Raw genomic sequence first — 17,789 nt, 5'->3', positions numbered from 1 at the left:
TTGTGCTCAACCTGAAGACAGATCCTTGATTCACTGTCTGCTGATCCTTCATCCCAGCTATTTGTTTGCGTCACTGTTAGTTTGCCACTGTCATTTATTTCCAAGAATGATGAGGAAGCAGATTGCAAATCTGCCTCATTAAAATAGGAATCAAATCCGTGCTGTTGATGTTATGTTAAACCAGATGCTAAATATATAGCCAATTACATTAGCTGGCTTGTAATCCTTTTAATTGGAATGGGATAAAAGTAACAAAAACTTGGTAATAAGGAAAAGTAATTGCTCCTCTGATGTCTAAATTTTACAAATGTAACTCACCTCTGTCACTTAGCAAATACTCACCGAATAACTAACATCATCTCCTATAGGAGAGTAAGGATCAATTGCCAAGGCTAAAAATGTCTAGTGGAAGCTAAAGTAACAGAACACTTCTTCTCCTTCCTCACCTCCATACCCTTGATCACTAAGCAATCTATTTTAGTTTGTTGTTTGTAATTGCTATTAAATCAAAAATCTACACTTTAAACCCTTTGGTTGTCAGGCTTAAGCAGGATTTTAACGATGTTTCCACAGATCATTTTAACTAAAGATGAGCTGAAAATGGATTCTAATTAAGTGAGTCAGATAAAACATTCTGTCTTGGGGCATATAAAACTAGCAAACTTAGTGCAACATGAGATTTTAGTCCAACTTACAGCAGAATGCCAATGCTAAGTGGCAAGTTACTTCATTCCAACTGAGGATAAGCGAAAGACCATTAGTCCATCAAATATTTCCCAATTTGTCATGCTGGAGTAAATAAAACAGAGCAAAGGTATATAGCCTTTGTTGTAGCCTCAGGGCTGCACCACTCTGCAATTCCACTTCATTCTCTGGCTCATTCTCCATGCTAACAAGAAACATTTCAGGAATCAAGGCACACAAGATGCAACAGAGAAACCTACAGCCCTCTGGAATCTTCCTCCTCTTGCCTTCCTTCGGACTCCATCCCCTCCCCCAACCCCATTTCCTTTCTCATAATCACCATCCTCCTAACCTTCTGCTCTCTGATGCCAGACATTCTATACGCAGCAAAAGTCTTAGTTTTATCCCTCCCCACATTAATGAATTTCAGACATGACATGACATCAAACTCTTCTTCCATCATCTTCACGTCCATACCCATTCCTTTGGACAAGAGTCCTCTACCCGTCCAACAGATCATTTTGCTCACCTTCAACACTCTCCCTCCACCTGGACCTTTCCCTCTGGTTTTCTACCTGTACTGGACCTGTTCATTGAGAACTGTCAATGTGACATTGGTGGTCTCAATTTCTCTGTCCCCATCACGCATTCTAACCTATCTTCCCTGAACTGACTGCACTCCATGCAAGGAGATCCAACCCTGACTTTGTTATTATGTCTTCCCTACTCCTGTACTCAAAGGACGGAGCAATGAAGGCAAGCATTCCAAACACCTTCTTAACCACCCTGTTTACATGTGACACAGTTCAAGAACTATGTACCTGAATTCCTAGGTCCCTCTGTTCCACAATACTACCCAAGGCCCTACCATTAATTACATAAGCTCTACTCTTGTTTAGTATACCAAAATGCAATATCTCACATTTATCCAGATTGAAATCCATCTGCCATTTTTCAGCTCATTGATCTATTTGATCAAGATCCCTTTGTAATTTCAACAAACCTTCAACCATATATTATGCCACATACTTCATAACTATGTCTTCCATAATCTCATCCAAATAATTTATATCAATGACAAACAAAAAACAACTGATCCCTGTGGACAGACATCCAGACCAAAAAGCAACCCTCCACCACCACTCTCTGTCACCTACTATTAAGCCATTTATGTATTCAATTGGCAAGCTCACCCTGAATCCCTTTGTGACCTAACTTTACTAATTAGTCTACTTGTGATTCTGCCACAAATCTCATTGTAGTTCACATTGTTCAGGCTTCTATAAGGTTCCACCCCAAACTTTAAATTATTACTATGTCTAATTGACAACTGCGCAGGCAATTGTGATTCATTGGTAACAGTTTCTCTAAGTGAGGAGATTGTGGGTACAATTCTACTGCAGATAGCATATAATGCAAAGTTGGAGTGCAGCACTTTAAAGAAGCTATTTTATCAGATGAGATTATTAAGCTAACGTCCTGTCTTCCATCTAAGATGTACAAGATATTTTCATATTATTTCAAAGAAGAACATGGGTGTTCTGGCCCTTTTATTTATATCACAGCAAAATGTACAACAGCTGCACTGCAGAAATTCACCAAAGATCCTTAGACAGCACTTTCCATACCCATGACCACTTCCATCTAGAAGGACAAGGGCAGCAAATACATGGGAACACTACCATCCACAAGTCCCCCTCCAAGCCACTCACCATGCTGACTTTCACAGACACTGGGTCAAAATTCTGGAATTCCTACCCTCAGGGCATTGTGAGTCAACTAACAGCAAATGAACTGCAGTGGTTCAAGAAGGCAGCTCACGACCACCTTCCCAAGGGTAATCAGGGACAGGAAATATATGCTGGTCTGCAGCAATCCCCATGTACATAAGTACATTAAAACAAACTATAAGTCTACAACTTATCTGCTGATTAGAACTTAGCCTTTTATGGGAGTTTGCTGCATCATATTTTCTACAATGCAGCAGAGACTGCACTTCAGAATCAAATTAACTGACTATAAACTGCTTTAGGTTATGTTTCTTAAGCATATGTATGTATGCATGGAATTCTAAGAAAGGAGTCATCAAAAGAAAAGGGTAAAGGGAGACAGTCTTGGTCACTGGAGTAATTCCTATGCATTGTTGTTAATATACCTGTGCATCTTGTTTGTTGCTGACTTTCTGTTATGCAGGTCAATTTCCAGAAAATACTCATTAGCTACATTTTCTCTTTTTGTCTGGGGGATATTTTCCAAAACAAGATTTAAACCAAAAATTCCTGCCAATATGAAGGCAGCATTAACTTGACTTGTGATTGCCAAATAGTAATTACCTGTTGCTGGCTCAGATCCTAACAATTACCAGAATTTAGACAACATACGGCTTGCAGCTTTACATTCTCTGGAAGCAATGAGCCAAAAAATGTTCCAAATGCCCAATTTTACGATTCTTATATTTTAGGAACGTAAGTTTCAGAATTGAGAATTTTAAATGGAGGATAAATGATTTAAAAAAAATGATCTGAGAAGATAGTTTATGTTTATTTATGAGGGCTATATGCAAGGAATTGCAAACTAAACTAACAACCTTGCCACGCCTCTGCATGGTGACAGGATGTCTACAGTTATCTTGTTAAAGAGATGAAATTGTTCACATTGTTTCACAAAAGAATGGAAGGTTTGGGAGATAGAGATAATAAAAGATGAATTTGTATCTCAAGTTTGCCATATTGTTATGGGAAAAGGTGATGTAGGACATTAACTTTACCTCTTTGATTTCTTGTTCCGTTGACAATAGGAAGATGCTGGGACCAGAAGGTAAAAGGCTACAAGCACTTGGTGCTTTATACCAGCTTGAATGTAGCAAAGGGTAGCAGGAACCAAGGGAGTTCCTGATTTGAAGTCACTGACCAGGAATGCAGTGAGGTGCGTGCTTGAGTTGGGGAGTCCACAGTCAATAGGTCTATGAAGAAAAGTTAGACAATTCATCCAAGTCATTGCACATAATCATAGTTTTATTAGCTGGATGTTAGCAGAAGGACCCCAAGATACCTCTTATCTTGGAGAATAGCTGGAATACTGAAGAGAATCAAAGGGTGAAATCTCCCCAGTCCCTGAATGATGTGGACTTCCAAAAAAAGTTTTGGAAAACTCTGGTGAGATGTCAAGACCAAAAGTCAAAATTTCCCATAAAGTCCTGGACATCAAAAAGAGATTCTTGCCAGTGAACAGTAAGAGGCCTACCATATATTATTGCTCATTATCACCGTCATTATTACCATTTCTCATCTCAGCAATAAGCAGATTCCTATGCTCCCACTAGCAAGATAGAAACTGGATGCTGAGAATTTCCAACACGAAAGTCTGAGGGGTTATCTGGCAACTGGACCTCCATCATGGCCAGTCATCATCAACATCTCATGGCACACTCCACGAGCAGTGGCTGCCTACATTGTCATTCCCAGATATTGACATAACAATCTCACTGTATCATCATAGCACATGTACAATCCTTTTCTACTTCTACTGTACTTCAATGCGGCACTTTGGAATGCACTGGCATCTTTCATTGCAATGCTACTGCAAAGAAACTATGTGCACAGGAACAGGCATTGCATATGAACCATCCAAATAGCCCTGGACCAAATAGCCCTGGACTGGTGACAGAAAGTAGTTACCAGTCAACACAAGGGGCGGCACGGTGGCTCAGTGGTTAGCTCTGCTGCCTCACAGCGTCAGGGTCCTGGATTCGATTCCCGCCTGTCTATGTGGAGTTTGCACATTCTGCCTGTGTCTGCATGGGTTTCCTCCAGGTGCTCCGGTTTCCTCCCACAATCCAAAGATGTGCAGGTCAGGTGAATTGGCCATGCTAAATTGCCCACAGTGTTAGGTGCATTAGTCAGAGGGAAATATAGGGTGGGGGAATGGGTTTGGGTGGGCTTCTCTTCGGAGGGGCGGTGTGAACTTGTTGGGCCAAAGGGCCTGTTTCCACACTGTAGATAATCTAATCTAAGGGGCTTGCTCCATCTGAAAAATGTGTTGCTGGAAAAGCGCAGCAGGTCAGGCAGCATCCAAGGAGCAGGAGAATCGATGTTTTGGGCATAAGCCCTTCTTCAGGAATGAGGAGCGTGTGCCAAGCAGGCTAAGATAAAAAGTAGGGAGGAGGGGCTTGGGGAGGGGCATTGGGAATGCGAGAGGTGGAAGGAGGTTAAGGTGAGGGTGATAGGCTGGAGAGGGGGTGAGGGCGTAGAGGTCGGGAAGAAGATTGCAGGTCAAGAAGGGGGTGCTGAGTCTGAGGGTTGGGACTGAGATAAGGTGGGGGGAGGGGAAATGAAAAAGCTGGAGAAATCTGCATTCATCCCTTGTGGTTGGAAGGTTCCTAGGCGGAAGATGAGGCGCTCTTCCTCCAGGCGTCGTGTTGCCATGGTCTGGCGATGGAGGAGGCCAAGGACCTGCATGTCCTTGGCGGAGTGGGAGGGGGAGTTAAAGTGTTCAGCAACGGGGCGGTTGGGTTGGTTGCTGCGGGTATCCCAGAGGTGTTCTCTGAAATGTTCTGCAAGTAGGCGGCCTGTCTCCCCAATGTAAAGGAGGCCACATCGGGTGCAGCGGATGTAGCAAATGATGTGTGTGGAGGTGCAGGTGAATTTGTGACGGATACGGAAGGATCCCTTGGGGCCTTGGAGGGAAGTGAGGGGGGAGGTGTGGGCGCAAGTTTTACATTTCTTGCAATTGCAGGGGAAGGTGCTGGGAGTGGAGGTTGGGTTGGTGGGGGGTGTGGACCTGATAAGGGAGTCGCGAAGGGAGTGGTCTTTCCGGAATGCTGATAGGGGAGGGGAGGGAAATACATCCTTGGTGGTAGGATCTGTTTGGAGGTGGCGGAAATGCTGAAGGATGATATAATGTATCTGGAGGTTGGTGGGGTGGTAGGTGAGGACCAGTGGGGTTCTGTCCTGGTGGCGATTGGAGGGGCGGGGCTCAAGGGTGGAGGAGCGGGAAGTAGATTTGGCATGGGAGCCCAACACAGTCAGTGAAGGGCAATTCGGGGGCCTGGATATGGTTAGGTGTCCATTTGGGATGATCATGGTCAGGGGCTCTGACTCACTACATTGAAGAGAGTGCACTATGGTCAGTCCAGCAGGCCCAATGTAGGCAGTTGGAGACCTGAATGGAGACCAGTCAGGATCCTGTTTAGTCAGTAGTTAGGGCTGTCCATCCAAGTCAGGGGGATTGATTATGATGGAATTGGATGGAAGAGCAGTTAAAGATGACACAGGAGATGATGTGAGGTGGCCCCAGTGCATGAGCAGAATGAGCAGAGGGCAGGATGGTGTACTGTTACAGGAGACTGAGATGGCTGACAGTCACTGATGGTCATATTGCATGCAATAGTGAGAGTTGGGAAAATGTATGCACAATGGCAGACTTACAGGGAATGGTGGCTCTGTAAATATAAGGTCGCATAGAGAGGATGGTGGCACTCATTTGATGAGGCACAGAGATCATTGACCTTCTTCCTGCTTTGCAGGGCATTCCTTTCAACTCAGCTTATTGAAAAAGGATTCTGGATAATCCAAGATGGAGGACAGGAAAACTTTTTAGCTGTAACAGCTGCTCCTTTATTGAGGTATTTTAGATGCTGGAGGTGATTTCCTCGAATTCCAGGAGCAGCAATTACGTTTTATATGCTGTTGCATTCTTTTGGAACTTTGGGAAAAAAAAGTCAAAACAACAGCAGTTTTAAAAGGGAGAAGAACAGACAAAGGAAGCACATGGTGAGGTCAGTGCAGGAGAGAGAAAAAAAGAAAGTAACTGACACTGCCGTTGCTGTTTGAATTCATGTATCGCTGGACATTGGAGTGCATCTGGGAAAATTAACAAACAGTGAAATTCACAACTGACCTTGGAGAAACTGTTGGGCGAAGTTTACATCACAGAATCAGATAAGTTAATTGTTTTAAATGGACTTCTGAAAGTCTGCAGTAGTGAGTTTCTTGAATATATGATTTTGGAGATAAGTCTCTTGATTAAACTTAAAATGTAAGCCATAACTATTAATTTAACCTGGGGCAGTGTTTGTGGAGGAATAAGATGGTGATATTTTTTGGGTCTGTAGATTGTGAAGGAACAAAAATGGCCTTGAGTAGAGTGATATGTGCTTCTTGTCAGATGTGGGAGTTTAAAGAGAGTTTTAGGGTTACTGTGGATTATATCTGCCATAAATGCTGTTGGTTGCGAATCTTATCAGATCAAATGGATCGGTTGGAGAGACAGTTAGAAGCAATGAGGAATTCGCAACAGCAACAGTATGTGATGGATGGCAGTTATAGGAAAGGGAGAAAGTCTCAGATACAGTCACACAGATGGGTTAACTCCAGGAAAGGTTAGAGAGGTAGCCAGCTAATGCAGGAGTCTTTTGTGGCTATACCCATTTCAAACAGGTATGCTATTTTGGAAAATGTAGGGGGTGATGGATTCTCAGGGGCATGGATTGGGTAAATAGACAAAAGTCTTTTCCCTGGGGTCAGGGAGTCCAGAACTAGAGGGCATGGGTTTAGGTGAGAGGGGAAAGATATAAAAAGAGACCGAAGGGGCAACTTTTTCACACAGAGGCTGGTACGTGCATGGAATGAACTGCCACAGGAAGTGGTGGAGACTGGTACAATTGCAACATTTAAGAGGCGTTTGGATGGGTATTTGAATAGGAAGAGCTAGGAGGGATATGGGCCACGTGCTGGCAAGTGGAACTAGATTGGGTTGGGATATCTGGTCGGCATGGACGGGTTGGACCGAAGGGTCTGTTTCCATGCTGTACATCGCTATGACTCTATGACTCTATAACTGACCCAGGCTCCAAGCCGGGTCCAGGTTGGCTGTTTCCTAATTGGCACTGCCCTAATCTCCACCATATCATCCAACAGAATCTCCAGGCTTCTGTTCATGAAGTGAGGAGCAAGCATTTTTTTCTGGTTTCTGTCTTCAGTGATAATGGTTCGGTCACTTTTGGAATACTGCATGAAATTCTGGTCTCCCTGCTTTCGGAAGGATATTGTGAAACCTGTAATGGTTCAGAAAAGATTTACAAGGATATTGCCAGGGTTTGAAGATTTGAGCTATATGGAGAGGCTGCATAGGCTGGAGCTGTTTTCCTTGGAGTGTCAGAGGTTAAGGGGTGACCTTATAGACAAGGTCTTTTCCCTGGGGTGAGGGAGTCTAGAACTAGAGTGCATAGGTTTAAAATGAGAGGGGAGAGATTTAAAAGAAGTCTATGGGGCAACTTTTTTTATACAGAGTGTAGTCCATGTATGGAATGAGTTGCCAGAGGAAGTGGTGGACACAAAAAAAACTGTAGATGCTGGAATCCAAGGTAGACAAGCAGGGGGCCAGAAGAGCACAGCAAGTCAGGCAGCATCAGGAGGTGGAGAAGTTAACATTTAAGATGTAATCCTTCTTCAGGATTAGGAGTGGGTGTAAGAGGAGCTGCAGATCAAGGGGGTGGGCAGGGCATGGTGGTGTCGTGGGGAGAGGTGAAGACAGGAAGAGGGTACAACCTGGTTGGTCGATGGGAGGGATGAATCCAGTTGGTGGCTAGAAGGAAGAGTCGATGAGAGGAATGGAATGGAGGGTGAGGGGCTGGGAAGGGAGTCAGGTGATGGGAAGGGCGATTATTTGAAATTTGAGAACTCAGTGTTGAGTCCTCCAGGCTGTAGGCTGCTCAGGCGGACCATGAGGTGTTGTTCCTCCAATTTACGGTCTGATTTGTTGTGGTAATGGAGGAGGCTGATGATGGTCACATCAGAAAGGGAGTGGGAGGGGAAATTAAAATAGCTAGTGACTGGGAAGTCAGGTCGGCCCCTGTGGTTTTCCTTGATCCTATCCGCCAACAATTTCTCATGTCCCCTCCTGGCTCTTCTTAGCCCTCTTTTTAGATCCTTTCTGGCTAAGTTATAACTCTCAAGCTCTCTAACTAAGCCTTCACACCTCATCCTCACATAAGCCTTCTTCTTCCTCTTGACAAGAGCTTCAACTTCTTTAGTAAACCATGGCTCCCTCTCTCGACAACTACCTCCCTACTTGTTGGGAATATACTTATCAAGGACCTGCAGTAGCTGCTCCTTGAATAAGCTCCACATTTCAAGTGTCCATCTCCTGCAGTTTCCTTCCTCATTCTATGCATCCTAAATCATGTATAATCACTTCATAATTGCCTTTACCCCAGTTATACATCTTTCACTGCAGAATATACCTATGTCTGCCCATTGCTATCGAAAAAATAACCGAATTGTGGTCACTATTGCCAAAGTGCTCAGCTACCTCTGGCCGGGTTCATTCCCCAGTACGAAATGCAATATGACATCACCCCTTGTTGGCCTGTCTGCATACTGTCTAGATTAGAGTGGTGATGGAAAGTACAGCAGGTCAGGCAGCATCCGATGAGCAGGAAAATCAATGTTTCGGGCAAAAGCCCTTCATCAGGAATGAAGATAGGGAGCCTCCGGAGTGGAGAGATAATGGGTCGGGGGTGGGGTTGGGGATAAGATAGCAAAGAGTACAATAGATGGATGGGGTGGGCATGAAGGAGATAGGACGGAGAGGAGGGTGGAGCGGATAGGTGGGATGGAAGATTAGCAGGTAGGACAGGTCATGAGGATGGTGCAGAGCTGGAAGGATGGAACTGGGGTAAGATGGGGGAGGGGAAATGAGGAAACTGGTGAAGTCCACATTGATGCCCTGGAGTTGAAGTGTTCCGAGATGGAAGATGAGGCGATCTTCCTCCAGGCGAAAGGTGGTGAGGGAGCGGCAGTGGAGGAGGCCCAGGACCTGCATGTGAGAGAGGGAGTTGAAATGTTGGGCCATGGGGTGGTGAGGTTGATAGGTGCGGATGTCCCGGAGATGTTCCCTATAGCACTCTGCAAGAAGGCTTCCAGTCTCCCCAATATAGAGGAGATCTCATCAGGAGCAACAGATACATCTACCTGGTAGGTGCAAGTTGGCGGAAGTGTTTAAGGATGACGGATTGGATGCGGAGACTGGGGGAGCGGTAGATGAAGACAACGGGGACCCTGTCTTTATTGCATTTGGAGGGGAGAGGGTTAGAGCAGTGGAATGGGGAATGGAGGTGGTGTAGTGGAGGACTGTCTGGATGACAGAGGCGGGGAAACACGCTGTTCAAAATAGGTGGAAAACCGGGAAGCTTAGGAGTGGAATGTCTTCTCATCTGAGCAGATGCAATGGAAGCGGAGGAATTGGGAGAATGGGATGGAGTTCTTGAAGGATACTGGTGGAAGGAGGTCTAATCCAGGTAGGTGTGAGTCTGTGGGTTTGTAATAAACATCCATCTGGAGACTGTTGCCAGAGATCGAAATGGAGAGATCAAGAAAGGGGACAGAGGTGTGGAGATGGACCAAGTGAATTTGAGGGCAGAGTGAAAGTTGTGGACGAAGTCGATGAACTGCTCCAGTTTAGCTTGGGTGCAGGATGCTGCACTGATGTAGTCATCGACGTAATGGTGGAAGAGTTGGGGCACAGTGCCTGTATAGGTACTGAAGACAGACTGTTTGACGTAGCTGACAAAAGCTAGGCATAGCTGGGGCCCATCTGAGTGCCTCAGGCCATCGCCTGGTGGAGTCTGGTACAGTTACAACATTTTGAAATATGAATTTTGTGTATATGAATAGGAAGGGTTTAGAGGGATATGAGCCAAATTCTGGCAAACGAGACTACATTTATTTAGACTATCTGATCTGCACAAACAAGTTGGACTGAAGGGTCTGTTTCCATGCTGTACAGTGCTGACTTTATAACACTAAATGACAGGTAGTTCTTGCTTTGCAGTGGCATCCAAATGTATGGCAAATATGGTGTCAGTGGCTTGAATGTCAAAGTCCCCGCAGTAGGGAACACTCCCGTGCTTTCGATTGCACAAATTTAAATAAAAAGCACCTAAGAGCCCATTTGGATAACGAATGTGGTGAAGGGAGAAGAATGCATATGAAAAATTCTGCAAGCAATGGCAAACTGGGAGCTATGTAACTCACTTGACAAAACACTAACTGAAAATAGGACAATTTGATTCTATTATTTCTTAGAATACCAAAGGATATTGCAAATGGATACAATTAGATGGGGGCAAGGCAGTGGTGGGGTAAAATGTGGGAGATGGAGATCAATGCCAGCATAATGTGATGGAATAAAATTACTGGTTTTTTTAACAAAATCTATTAAAATAAACTTGGTGTAGTGAAAGAGCAGTACAGGAAATATAGTAAAGTTTTACAATAGGGTCAGATTTCATTACTATGATATATGCAATAAGGATATAGAAATGAGAAGACAGTCTTGTAAATCTGTGATGTTTTCTTTACTGGGATAGGGTGCATGGAACGAGATTGGTTTTGGTTGTTGAAGCGCCATAGGAAGAAGAATAAAAATAAGAGAGTTATAATAGAGAAACGAGAGAATTTTTTCACACAGAAAGTTATGAGGCTGCAGAACTCAATTCTAGTATGTATCTAAAGCAAAATCAAATCCAATGATCAGGATTTTTTATTGTTTCACAATACATAAAGATTTCAGGTCAGGTTAGCATTTATTACGCATTCCTAGTTTCCCTTGAAAAGGTGCTGATGAGCCACCAAATTAAAAACAATTGAATGGTTGGTTTGTTATGAAATTTCAGAAGGCACTTAATATTCAAGTATGTTGCTGTGGACCTTCAGGATTTAGTTGGATAGATTAATTAAACGAAATTAAATAACTGCAAGAGGTAACAGAGTGGGTAAATTTAATTAGGAGCATTTGCTTGCATGAAAAACCTGTACCAACATGGACTGATCAGGCTGAATGGCCTGTTTCCATACTGACCTGAGGCAAATATTCATTTTAACATTTTGGCCACTTCTGAGCACTGAAATCCATGAACAGTACTATTACTTTTGCCTCTTCATATATAGCTTGAATGGGCATGGGGTATAAAATTTCCTAGAGCTATGAGTTGGGGCTTTGAAGACAAAGTCAACAATATTGCTCATCTCAACTGCTTTGGAGGAGGTGGTTGAGCCACATTCTTGAGTGCTGCAATCCATAAATGTACCTAAGAGTTCAAACATACCTGAATGCCCAACGAAATAATGACACTTTTTGAAATTGAAATATACTTACAATGAGTAATATTTTAACTGTCAAATAAACCTGTACAATTTTACTGGTCAAGATCACTGGTATACCACAATAACTGGGTCCACTGCATTTCATCATTAGATAAATGATTTGAATCTGAGCATAGGAGGTATTGTTAGTAAGTTTGCAGATGACACCGAAATTGGAGGTATAATGGACAGCGAAGAAGGTTACTTCAGAGCACAATGGGATCTTGATCAGATGGGCCAATAGCCAAAGAGTGACAGATGGAGTTGAATTTGGATTAATGTGAGGGAGTGCTGCATTTTGGAAAGGCAAATCAGGACAGGACGTATATGCTTAATGGTAAGGTAGTGGGAAGTGTTGCTGAACAAAGAGACCTTGGAGTGCAGGTCTATAGTTCCTTTAAAATGGAGTCACGGGTAGATAGTATAATGAAGAAGGTGTTCGGTATGCTTTCTTTATTGGTCAGAGCATTGAGTATAGGAGTTGGGAGGTCATGTTGTGGCTGTACAGGACATTAGTTCGGCCACTTTTGAAGTATTGCATGCAATTCTGATCTCCCTGCAACAGGAAGCATGCTGTGAAACTTGAAAAGGTTCAGAAAAGATTTACAAGGATGTTGGCATGGTTGGAGGACTTGACAGGGAAAGGCTGAATAGCCTGAAGCTGTTTTCCCTGGAGAATCGGAGATGGGTGAGTGACCTTATAGAGGTTTATAAAATCAAGAGGCACATGGACAGGGTAAATAGACAAAGTCTTTTCCCTGGGATAGGGGAATCCAGAATTAGAGGGCATAAGGAATCCAGAATTAGAAGGCATAGATTGAGGATGAGAGGGGTAAGATTTAAAAGGGACCTAAGGGGCAACCTTTTCACGCAAAAGGTAGTGCGAGCTTGGAATGAGCTGCCAGAGGAAGTGGTGGAGACTCGTACAATTGCAACATTTAAAAGACATCTGGATGAACATATGAATAGGAAGGGTTTAAAGGGCTATGAGCCAAGAACTAACAAGTGGGACTAGGTTTGTTTAGGATATCTGGTCAGCATGGAGGGGTTGAGCCACAGGGTCTGTTTTTGTGCTGTACATCTCTGTGACTCTGTGTATGTGTCCAGGTTTAGTTCCTGAATATTACAGTTACATGAATAACTCTTCCAATTTTTAAAAAAAAAATTTTTAATGGATTGCCACTTGGCTCTGTTGTGGCATTACAATGATAAGGATTGGTTTTGTAATGTTTGAAATTACCTTGTAGTTAACACAAACCTCTACTACTTGATCTCACCATCAAAACCAAATTTGAAACTCATGTCAATTCAAACGGAGGTACGATGAACACTTTACAGAAAATGAAAACAAAACCACTTGACAATGCAAAATTTGCTTTTCTGTATGGTCTGTTGATTAAGTCAAGATCACAGATTAAGTCTAAATCTATACTAATACAACTCAAAAGTTTTAAGATCTTACCTTTGTTTTCAAACAACCAAAGCTGAGGGGTTCTTCTCTTAAAGGAGAATTCCTGAAGATCTGCTCAGAGACTGCCTTGTTTTCCCTGACAAATTGATAAAAAAAATGCATTTAGATAAAAACTCAAAGAAATGTAATTAAGCCAACCCAGTGAATCATTTATTTACTTCAAATAAAATATTTCCATAACAAAGTATAAAATGACAGCTTCCTTATCTATCATTTTATAATCCTGTTGTGGGAATGCTTTATGTGAAATAAATAAATGACTCACTGGATTGGCTTAACTTCACTCCTGAAGGACTTTTTTTTAAAATGCAAATTTTATGAATTTGTTAACTGGAAAACAGAAAATCTATGATTAGATAACTATTTAACACTGCATTCCATGACAATTTGACTATAGTTAAACTGAATGCTTTGCAGTAATGAAAGTAAAATCAATTCATAAAAATTCAAAATGTGCCCTCTGTTCTAGAAGTCTTACATACTTTTCTGTATAATTTGTTGAACAAAAGGAGAGCAATCACAATCTAACATTATTGTCTAAATTGAGTTTAATAGAAACAATGCAAAGATTTACAGATCTTACTTTTGTCTTCAGACAGCAGCTAGGGGCTCTTCTCTGAAAGAAATGTTCGTGCAAGTCTGAGGCTGTTGCTTTAATACATTGTTACACTCCACCTTATTTATGGGAGTGTTTTACAAGGAGTAAGTGGACTGCACAAAGGTTTACATAACTGCATTCCCCCAAGGGCTTTTAAAAGTAAATGAGACTGTTTTGTCAACTGTAAGACATTGTAGTTAAAAATACAACAAATAGATGGTCATTTGTTTCAAAGCCTAGGGAGTTTGGATTTTGTAGTTGATGGCCCTACAGTGAGAATGATATTTTACTGGAGAGGCAGCAAAAACCACAACCAAATAAACTCTACATGGAGGGAGGGAAAATAATATCAGGAATCATTCCAACATAACTGATGACTATCATCTGGCTCAAGGACAGCATGCCTGAACTGGGCCATTTCACTGCCACTCGGTCAGTAGTGCATGTTCCAAAGACAATTAAAGAACCTCCAATGGTGAGGTCAGTGAAACTAAAACAGAGGAAACATGAATACCACTTTTTAAGTAATGGCATAAGCACAAATGGAATTTATAAAGGTAAGGTGACAAAATGAACAAAAACACAAATCATAGTTATTTATTGAAAAATGTTCATCAATAACCCAGTTGCTCCTGTGCGTGAAGCAAGCTGCACTTCATCTGATTTGGATCTCTCAGTCAATGAGAAAACAGATATTCTAACCAGAAAGCCCAAAATCTTCTTCTTCTAAGCCATCCAGCCTATTGTGGTTTCCAAACTAGAAGATATCATATTTAAAATTTTAAAAATGAAACAAATAGAAAGTACTAGAGAATCTCAGCAGGTCTGGCAGCATTTGTGGGGGGAAAACAGAGTTACAATTCAGGTCTGGTGATTCTTTTTCAGCACTGAAGAACTTCTTTGTTTTATTTAAATATTAGAATACTTCAGTTCAATCAGCAACAGGGAAGAAAATTACTTGAGGTGAAGTCTCTTTTTTTAGCTTGTGCTGACCTGTTCTCTAGTTCCAATACTCTCTTTTTACTTATTATTTTCAATATTTGTTCTCTCCTATTTTTAATTCTGTTTTAAAACATTGTGCTTCTCTACATTTGAATCTCGCTCTCCCTCATCTCCCTCTCCCTCAGTTAGCTTGTCAAATACATTGATTTTCACAAAGGTTTCACAATAATCGTATTTTTAAGAAACTAAAATTATAATTCCTTGGTCAATACTCTATAGGTACTATATAAGTTAAAGATATAAGATAAGATAAGAATTAGGTACTATATAAGATAATGGTCAGCATTAGTTATTTTCTCCTGCAATCATTCCGTGTAAGAAAGACAGCAAACAGAAGACAAATACTTAAATCAGGTAAAGAAGAAAGAAAATTGCTCTTTTTTTAAAATTTCAAAAATGTCTTTTATTCATTAAAAAAGTCTTTATATATTATACACACATAGTCACAAACATAGTTCTGTTCTATACAGTAGCATATCAAGGAAACAAACAATGCAGTTTGACTCTATCCAAACAAATCAAAGACATCTCTTACTTATACAATAGAGTCGTAGAGATGCACAGCATGGAAACAGACCCTTCGGTGCAACTCGTCCATGCCGACCAGCTATCTCAACCCAATCTAGTCCCACTTGCCAGCACCTGGCCCATATCCCTCCAAATCCTTCCTAATCATATACCCAGAGCTGAAAATGTGTTGCTGGTTAAAGCACAGCAGGTTAGGCAGCATCCAAGGAACAGGAAATTCGACGTTTCGGGCCAGAGCCCTTCATCAGGAATGAGGAGAATGTGCCAGGCAGGCTAAGATAAAAGGTAGGGAGGAGGGACTTGGGGGAGGGGCGATGGAGATGTGATAGGTGGAAGGAGGTCAAGGTGAGGGTGATAGGCCGGAGTGGGGTGGGGGCGGAGGGGTTAGGAAGAGGATTGCAGGTTAGGAGGGCGGTGCTGAGTTCAAGGGAATCGACTGAGACAAGGGGAGGGGAAATGAGGAAACTGGAGAAATCTGAGTTCATCCCTTGTGGCTGGAGAGTTCCCAGGCGGAAGATGAGGCGCTCTTCCTCCAACCGTCGTGTTGTTATGTTCTAGCGATGGAGGAGTCCAAGGACCTGCATGTCTTCGGTGGAGTGGGAGGGAGAGTTAAAGTGTTGAGCCATGGGGTGGTTGGGTTGGTTGGTTCGGGCGTCCCAGAGGGGTTCCCTGAAGCGTTCTGCAAGTAGGCAGCCTGTCTCCCCAATATAGATGAGGCCACATCGGGTGCAGCGGATGCAATAGATGATGTGTGTGGAGGTGCAGGTGAATTTGTGGCGGATATGGAAGGATCCCTTGGGGCCTTGGAGAGAAATCATATACCCATATATACTGACTAATCATATACCCATCCAGACGCCGTTTAAATGTTGCAAATGTACTACCCTCCACCACTTCCTCTGGCAGCCCACTCCATACATGCACCACCCTCTGCGTGAAAAAAATGCCCCTTAGTCTCTTTTATATCTTTCCCCCCTCACCATAAATCTATGCCCTCTAGTTCTGGACTCCCCCACACCAGGTCTATTTACCCTATTGATGCTCCTCATGAATTCATAAACCTCTATCAGGTCACCCCCCCCCCTCCCCCCCTCCCCCCCCCCAGTATCCAACACTCCAAGGAAAACAGCCCTAGCCTATTCAACATCTCCCTACAGTTCAAATCCGCCAACCCTGGCAACAGTTTGTAAATCTTTTCTGAACCCTTTCAAGTTTCACAACATCTTTCCAATAGGCCTAACTAATGTCCTGTATAGCTGCAACATGACCTCCCAACTCCTGTACTCAATACTCTGACCAATAAAGGAAACCATACCAAACACCTTCTTCACTATCCTATCTACCTGCCACTCTACTTTCAAGGAGCTATGAACCTGCACTCTGAGATCTCTTTGTTCAGCAACACTCCTAGAATCTTACTAATAACTGTATAAGTCCTGCTCTGATTTGGTTTTCCAAAATGCAGCACCTCACATTTATCTAAATTAACCTCCATCTGCCACTCCTCAGTCCATTGGCTCATCTGATCAAGATCCCGTTGTAATCCAAGGTTCTTCGCTGTCCACTACGCATCCAATTATGATGTCATCTGCAAACTTACTAACTATACTTCTTAAGCTCACATCCAAATCATTTATATAAATGATGAAAAGTAGTGGACCCAGCACCGATCTTTGTGGCACTCCATTGGTCACAGGCCTCCAATCCAAAAAACAACCCTCCACCACCACCCTCTGTCTTGTACCTATGAGCCAGTTCTATATCCAAATGGCTAGTTCTCCCTGTATTCCATGAGATCTACCCTTGCTAACCAGTCTCTCATGGGGAACCTTGTCGAACGCCTTACTGAAGTCCATATAGATCACGTCTACCGCTCTACCCTCATCAATCCTCTTTGTTACTTCTCAGATTATATTCATATGTGTTTGAGGAAGGTCCGATAACTGAACGGACCCCCAATTTAACTTTGGCAGAAAGACCTCAGACCTTTCCCCACTGCCCCTTAATGTCAGCTGCTCCAAACTTTAGTGCATCCCTCAGGGAAAACTACTGCCAGTTGCACCATAAAACAGGTAAGAACAAGTCCTGAAGAAGTGCTGCTTGTTCTCCATGTCCCTTGAATAGAGAATATTGTGTAAGTACATTAGATTTAAAAAATTAAAAACAGAAGAATAATAATTGTGTTTTTACATCAATTCTGGGTCTTGCTAGGGTAATCTTACAAAGTGCATAAAATAATAAATCAAACGGCATCTTGAGTAAGTTAATGAATTTGAAGGAGTTAATGCACGGTACATTGGTTCTTCTCATTCTGCTGACGTTACATACAGTTGAGTTGAATATAAAGGGTTTTAGGAGACAG

General features: G+C 42.5%; 1 protein-coding gene across 2 annotated transcripts in view; it reads right to left on the bottom strand.

The window, feature by feature from the left end:
* The window catches only part of LOC132824765 (hyaluronidase-4-like), a 33,094-nt gene extending 19,175 nt beyond the window's left edge, over window positions 1–13,919 (bottom strand). Inside the window, exons 1-2 of one of the 2 annotated variants that reach the window (XM_060839479.1) lie at window positions 13,883–13,919; window positions 13,291–13,375 (exon numbers count right to left, since the gene is read on the bottom strand). The gene's annotated coding sequence lies outside the window, so the exon portion shown is untranslated. Of the gene's footprint in view, window positions 1–3,451; window positions 3,568–13,290; window positions 13,376–13,882 lie in introns of those variants that run through there. The other variant, XM_060839480.1, reaches the window with a different exon arrangement.
* Between the last annotated feature and the right edge of the window lie 3,870 nt (window positions 13,920–17,789).

This window comes from Hemiscyllium ocellatum, chromosome 19 (assembly GCF_020745735.1).
Source record: "Hemiscyllium ocellatum isolate sHemOce1 chromosome 19, sHemOce1.pat.X.cur, whole genome shotgun sequence".
NCBI lineage: Eukaryota > Metazoa > Chordata > Chondrichthyes > Orectolobiformes > Hemiscylliidae > Hemiscyllium > Hemiscyllium ocellatum.
Note: the sequence above shows the minus strand (reverse complement) of the source record. Positions and strands in the feature narration are given on the sequence as shown.